This window comes from Zophobas morio, unplaced genomic scaffold, assembly GCF_036711695.1.
Source record: "Zophobas morio isolate AGI-343-1 ecotype UQ-CSIRO unplaced genomic scaffold, CSIRO_AGI_Zmor_V1 ptg000031l, whole genome shotgun sequence".
In the NCBI taxonomy this organism is placed as follows: Eukaryota; Metazoa; Arthropoda; class Insecta; order Coleoptera; family Tenebrionidae; genus Zophobas; species Zophobas morio.
The window spans coordinates 11,164,549-11,170,548 of record NW_026972136.1 but is presented as its reverse complement, the minus strand read 5'-3'; the positions used below and the strand labels follow the sequence as shown (position 1 = coordinate 11,170,548).

The following is a 6,000-nucleotide window of genomic DNA, read 5'->3' as shown; positions in this document are numbered from 1 at the left end:
CTTTCTTGCGGTGCGTTTAAAGACCACAGATCCTCTATAAAAACCAAAACCTCAAAAAATCCCGCAACATCCCAAAACCCCATCCACCCCCGGCGGGGACCGCGTCGCCCCCGGCAGCCCCCCGGCACGCAAATCCGTCTTGTTTGCGCCCGTCTCGCGTCTCAAACATAAAAGGGTTCGCATTTCTCCTGAACCTGATATCCAGCACACCGGAGAATCGAGCAGGACTGTGCCTGCAGCCCGCAGGATTATTAACCCAACTCGCCTGCAACAAAAAGACCGTGGCGGAGGAGCGCTCCGGTTGGCGGCCTGCGGCGGCCGTCGCTCCGACCAACAGTCGGCGCGCTCGGCAGTCAGTCCGAGAAAGGCCTTCGTAAGAGGTGTGTGTTGTTGCCGTCGCCGCTGCCGCCCGCGAGTGTCAAACGGTCACGTGCTCTGGCTAGTGCCATCCGGGTGAAGCGACGCCGCCACCATCCGCCACCATTTTTCCCCAGGAGCTGAGCCGACTCGCCGGCACCGTGGAGACCCGAGGCCCCGTCGCCCTGGAGCCCTCGTGCCCCAAGCGGTGAGTTCGTTTTGTTCTTGGACCAGAATTACCATCGCCACGGGGTGGGTTACTTTCCAGACGTCGTTATGCCGACGATTTTTTCTTCGTGGGTAACGGTAGTTTTTATGACCGGAGGAACCGGGGCTGGGAAGTAATGAGATTTCGCAAATTATTTTTCAAACCGCGATCGTAAACAACTGCCAGGACCTGGAGGTGTTTGTGCGTATGGCGAAAGAGACACGTTTGTTGAATATACGACGTACAATGACGATAAAAGTGGATTAAGTTCGGGTGTACTTACAATAATTTATTGCTGCTGTGGTCAACCATCAGTGAAATGTCATTTGCACAGGTCGAAAATAAGTTATCAGTATTATAGCGGATTCGCGGTAATTATACGTAATTTCATCCCTAGCAGTAACGCAAACACGTGTGAGAATAAGAGTGAGTTTGAACACGCGACCACAATCTAATTTTTGTTGTAGTGTTAGTGGACAAAATTATAACATTTCCTTAACGCGATCTAAAAATGATTTAGTATTTGTCAGCCTTGGCTTGGCAAATTTACGACTGTGTAAGCAAGGCTTTACACTAATTTTTAACTAATAAAACTGGTGAACAATTATTTACATTCGGACTTATATTTCAATATTGACAGCTCAAACATATCTGATCATAGTTATATTAATGTTCAGATAGTTACGCACGAAACGTGAGTACATCATTGGAGAAGAGAAAATTGAAAATGAAAAATATTATCTAATATTTTTACAACATGTAATAAAGTCGATTAAAGAATAATTGCTTATTGTAACGAAAACGAAGGTAATTATAACCATTTGGTCTACTTTTCTCTACTGTTTATCCCAGAATATCAAATTAATCTCATTTTAGAGATATAATTAAGTTAGATTGTGGTAGGTTAACTTACTCGTTTTTCAAAATTCAGAAGCTTTCAGTCAAATGGTTAAGTCACACTCAATATATTTTCACATTTTAGTTACAGTGAGAAATTCAAAATAGTGTACTGGACGATTTATTCGTTCTTGTGACTTAATAATTGGTCGTATTTTCATTTTTGTTGTCTTGTTCCCTTTTAAATTTTGCTGGTGTCATAAAAAATATTAAATAAATATTAAAAAATGTAATAATTGTTTACACAGGTATTTATGAAAGTATGGTATTACTATGTTAAGAATCAGCTTATTTAGTTTCTTTAGATATTGTAGAAACGCAATAACAATATGAGGAATTATTTCTGTTTTTTTTAAATTAATGTCTCAATTATTTATGGAAATTTGAGAACGCGGTTTTCACCACTGTTTTCAGCTTACGAAATTCATAGACATCCTATAAGATATATTGTCGTGTTTTTTATTGCAAGTGAGATACAGTAAAAAGACTTCTGGGAGCTTCTATGACATAAGTTTCTTTTTATTGTATCTCATTTCCAACAAAAAAAAAATCGACAATGTATTTCATACTATTTCTAGGGTTTTGTAAGTTGAAAACAGTGTTAAGTTATTATTTTTAAAATTTCATGATAATCAGTTTGTTAATAATACAGAATACGACGGATTAAACAATAAAAATATAATAACGATAAACAAAATCAAGGTAGATTCATAAATCATAGATACAGAAGTGGGTAGATTGTTTCATAAAATTTAGATAACCTTAATGACGCAGTATATTGAGCGGTCATGATTAAATTGTTGATGGAGATGTTTTAATTTGGCAAAAATCGGTCCAGAAGTTTCCCATATTATCTGTCTAATAAAAATTGACGCTGACGACAGACAGTCGGAAACGGGGAACCATCTTTTCACACTCTTAAGGGTCATGAAACGTCAAGAAGCACGACCTATTGCAATACTTCTTTTGCTTACGTTTGGGAAGTAAAAATAATAGGTAATATTATAAGATGATCATTAAATTTATTTTTACTGTTGTTTTAATTTGGTAATATAAATATAAAATAATTGAGCTTCCAAATTAAAAAAAATATATATCAGCCACATTGACATAATAAATAAAACAAATCAAATAACACCAAGTTTTTTTTTAACATTCCAGTTCTCACCAATGGAAATAGGTATTATGAATAATAACAACAACCCAAAATTAACTTTTTTTCGAAAATTCCTTTAGCAAATTTTTAACGACTATACACACCATAACTCACTAATTCGCTTCTTCCGTATGCTCATTAATTACGCACAGCGGCTGCACGTCAAAACTGTACGATAATTCACACTTCTCAACCGCTGTGTCACTTAAGCTAACTATTTTTAAAATTCTGATTCTGCACGCTTCATAGGCATCCCATACCTTCACTTGCGGAAGATCCATTTAACCGTGTAGCAACTGAAAAAGGGCACTTTTTTCTCGCTAGGTAACGCTAGTTTTTATGACCGAAAGAGCCGGGTTGAGGAGTAATGAGATTTTCACAAATTATTTTTCAAACCTCGTTCGTAAACAACTGCTCCAGACCTGGAGGTGTTTGTGCGTATGGCGAAAAAAGACGTTCGTTGAATGTAGGATGTACCGGAACCGTGGTGGTTGAAAAAGCGACATTTCTTGAATAACAACGTTCAAGGATTGAAATTATCACCGGTTTTTCTTGTATGTAATAATATTTACACACACGCTGCATTATATTAATAGTTATTTCTAGTATTTATGGTGTTAATAATTTCTCTAAAGAGTACGAACTTTTATTCGAAAATTCTATATACAAGAACATTTTTGGTGTTTTGTTGTGTTATCAGATTGTGTTTAAAATATGACGAAATTTTAAATGTAATGTGATACGGTGTTTTGAGTTCAGTTAGTGATTTTATCTTTCAGGTAGCAAATGAGTTTCAACATTCTTAAATGCAGTAGCGTCACTGATAATAATTACGCTTATTATAATAATTAATTAACCTTCAAAGTAAAAAAAGTTCTCGTTGTAGAAACACAGACTTTTGGTTTAAAGGTTACATCTTTCAAAAATAACTTACTTTATTCTATCTAATACGTAGTATATGTTTAGGGGTTATGAAAACCCGTAGTGAGGAGGCGGAGCAGTCTAATACCCTCGCTGCTGGGTACCGACAAAAATTTGCCTGTCCTGTAGCATCTCATCTTATTGCAACAATTTTTCTTTCATCTCTTCCAGGAAGAAATGACGTCATTTAAAATCGTCGTAAGTAAAACCCCATTTGAAATATTTGACGCGACGTGATTTTGTCTCTTCCTGTTTTCAACTTTAATCAGGATTTGTATACACAAATTTTACAATTTATTTAAGAAACAATGTAATGAACATCTTTGAGATAGGACGCTAATATTAATTTAGACATTCCAGAAGATTAAATAAAATTTATCTAAACAGCCTTGTTGATTTAAAACTCTGGAAACTCAGTTAGTTAAAAATTCGTTGACCTTTTCTCACAAAATTGTTGTTAAATACATGTTTATTGAAAAACAGTCCAAAACACGCCTGTGACATTTGTTCTGTATAAATAATTTTCAATTTTTTTTTAACCGCAGAAACAGTGGAATCGATCGATCGTTTTTGTAGCTTGTGTTAAATGGACTCAGTTCATCTCGCTGTGAAACACAATCTGATCAGACAAGATTATCTAAATGTGACAATGGCAAACAGTTTATCTACAAATTTGAATCTGACAACAATTAGTTGTAAAACGGTTATAAAGCACCACGATAATCCAATCCGATTGTATGAAGCACTAGTTCTATTTAGGTAGATTAATATGATGTACAAAACACTGTACATTTTGAGCTCTGAAAATCCTCGTACGAAATAAATCGTACCTTTGCAATTAGCTCCGAAAAAATGCCTTTTCCGTCAACTTTTATCCCGTTCCGGCATGACTTATTGCGGTTAATGAAAATTAATTTGCACACATCGCCATAATTTACAACGTGAAACGTCCGAGGACTGCGCTTACACAATAAACATTTAATTGCACACAATAATTGCCGCCGTAAAGTCTAATACTCTTCATACTCGGCTAATTAAAACAAAACTATTTCGTTACGCAAATCCGCGAAAAATTGCGCCAAGAACAAAAGCTCGGAGTCAAGCGATAATAAAAGTTAGAAAACTTTAATTAGAATGTGAGTAAAGTTCCCGAACGGATCAACTTGTTAATTAAAACTTAACATTTTAATTAAAAATCTAATTGTTTTTGTGTAATTCGTTAAATTTGATTTAACTCGCAACAGACTCAAGGGTTGAAATTAAGGGATGTTGAAAGTTTATTAGGGGTTGCGTGCAGTTTTTAGCGTGAAATGGAAATTAGGATAACTGGTTCGGAGACAGTCGTGATGGATTAGGACGTTTGCATTTATGGAAAATGCGCCATAATAAATTAACTAGAATCTATAGCGAGACTGCGGCGGATGTTTGATGTATATTGCGTAATTCTGATTTATTTACAATCGGCGCATGATATACACGTTTGCTGTATATGGATCGAACCGATACAAAGAAAGATGACTTCTTAAACGCGGCCGACATGGACTTCTAGGTAAAACAAGAAGGAAAAATTGTAGCTGGTTTCATTAAAAGTGGCTGATCTAATTAGCCACTTTCGTCGATTATGGCAATACTCACTCGCCGCGTCAGTGAAGCGTCACTTACGACGTCAGAGTCACCACTAACTACTAAACCATTTTAAAATATTGTGTACTCTAATAACAACTCCGAGAAAAATAAGTTCACTGTTATCTCTATTTTGGTATTTAAATAAGGCAATTCGCTTGACGGTTCTGGAATTGACACTCATTACGTTGCAACTAGAGTTCCGGGTTAATTCAAATGGGGAACTTCAAACGTTACCAACTATCTGCAAATAACAACCCTATAAAATCAACCGATTCATCGCACTTCTGAAGTGCATTGATTTCACAGCTGTTTTTCCCCGGGGCGATCATTTGGTAATTTTCTCTTCACTTTGTTTTGTTTGGCGGTTTTGTCACCTCGTGTTGAATGGAGTTTTTATTAAATGACAGAAACAGTTCGTCTGATCATTCCAAAATTATTAATCCGTTTTCAACGAAACATTGTTTTAGGAAATCGGTGTTGTACTTAAAAAAAGTCAAGTTTGTACAAAGTTTTCTTGAGCTGCAATTGATTTAAGCTTGATTAAACTTGAGCAAGCTGTGTTTATTTATGTTTAGTAAAGCGAGCGACTGACAGTTGCATAGGCTAGTGAAAAAGAAAACCTACCTGCTCCGGGTGGAGCTAAACACTTTAGAAAAGGTTTAGTCAGTTGTTACTAAAATTGCCTGCGGCCTGTTTCTTAGAACCTTCTTGCATAAAATTTGATGCCTGCTCACCTAAAGTGCGATAAAAAAGCTTTGTAAACACCAGTTACAGACATTTTTTTTTTGTATAATTTTATTATACTATTCACTAGTTTAAAACCGGAATTATAAGT

At 36.1% G+C, this 6,000-nt stretch overlaps 1 protein-coding gene across 1 annotated transcript in view; it reads left to right on the top strand.

The window, feature by feature from the left end:
• Nucleotides 1–279: 279 nt before the first annotated feature.
• The window catches only part of LOC135139306 (BTB/POZ domain-containing protein Tiwaz), a 161,645-nt gene continuing 155,924 nt past the window's right edge, over nucleotides 280–6,000 (top strand). The window contains exon 1 of the mRNA XM_064069495.1: nucleotides 280–565. The gene's annotated coding sequence lies outside the window, so the exon portion shown is untranslated. The remainder of the gene's footprint in view (nucleotides 566–6,000) is intronic.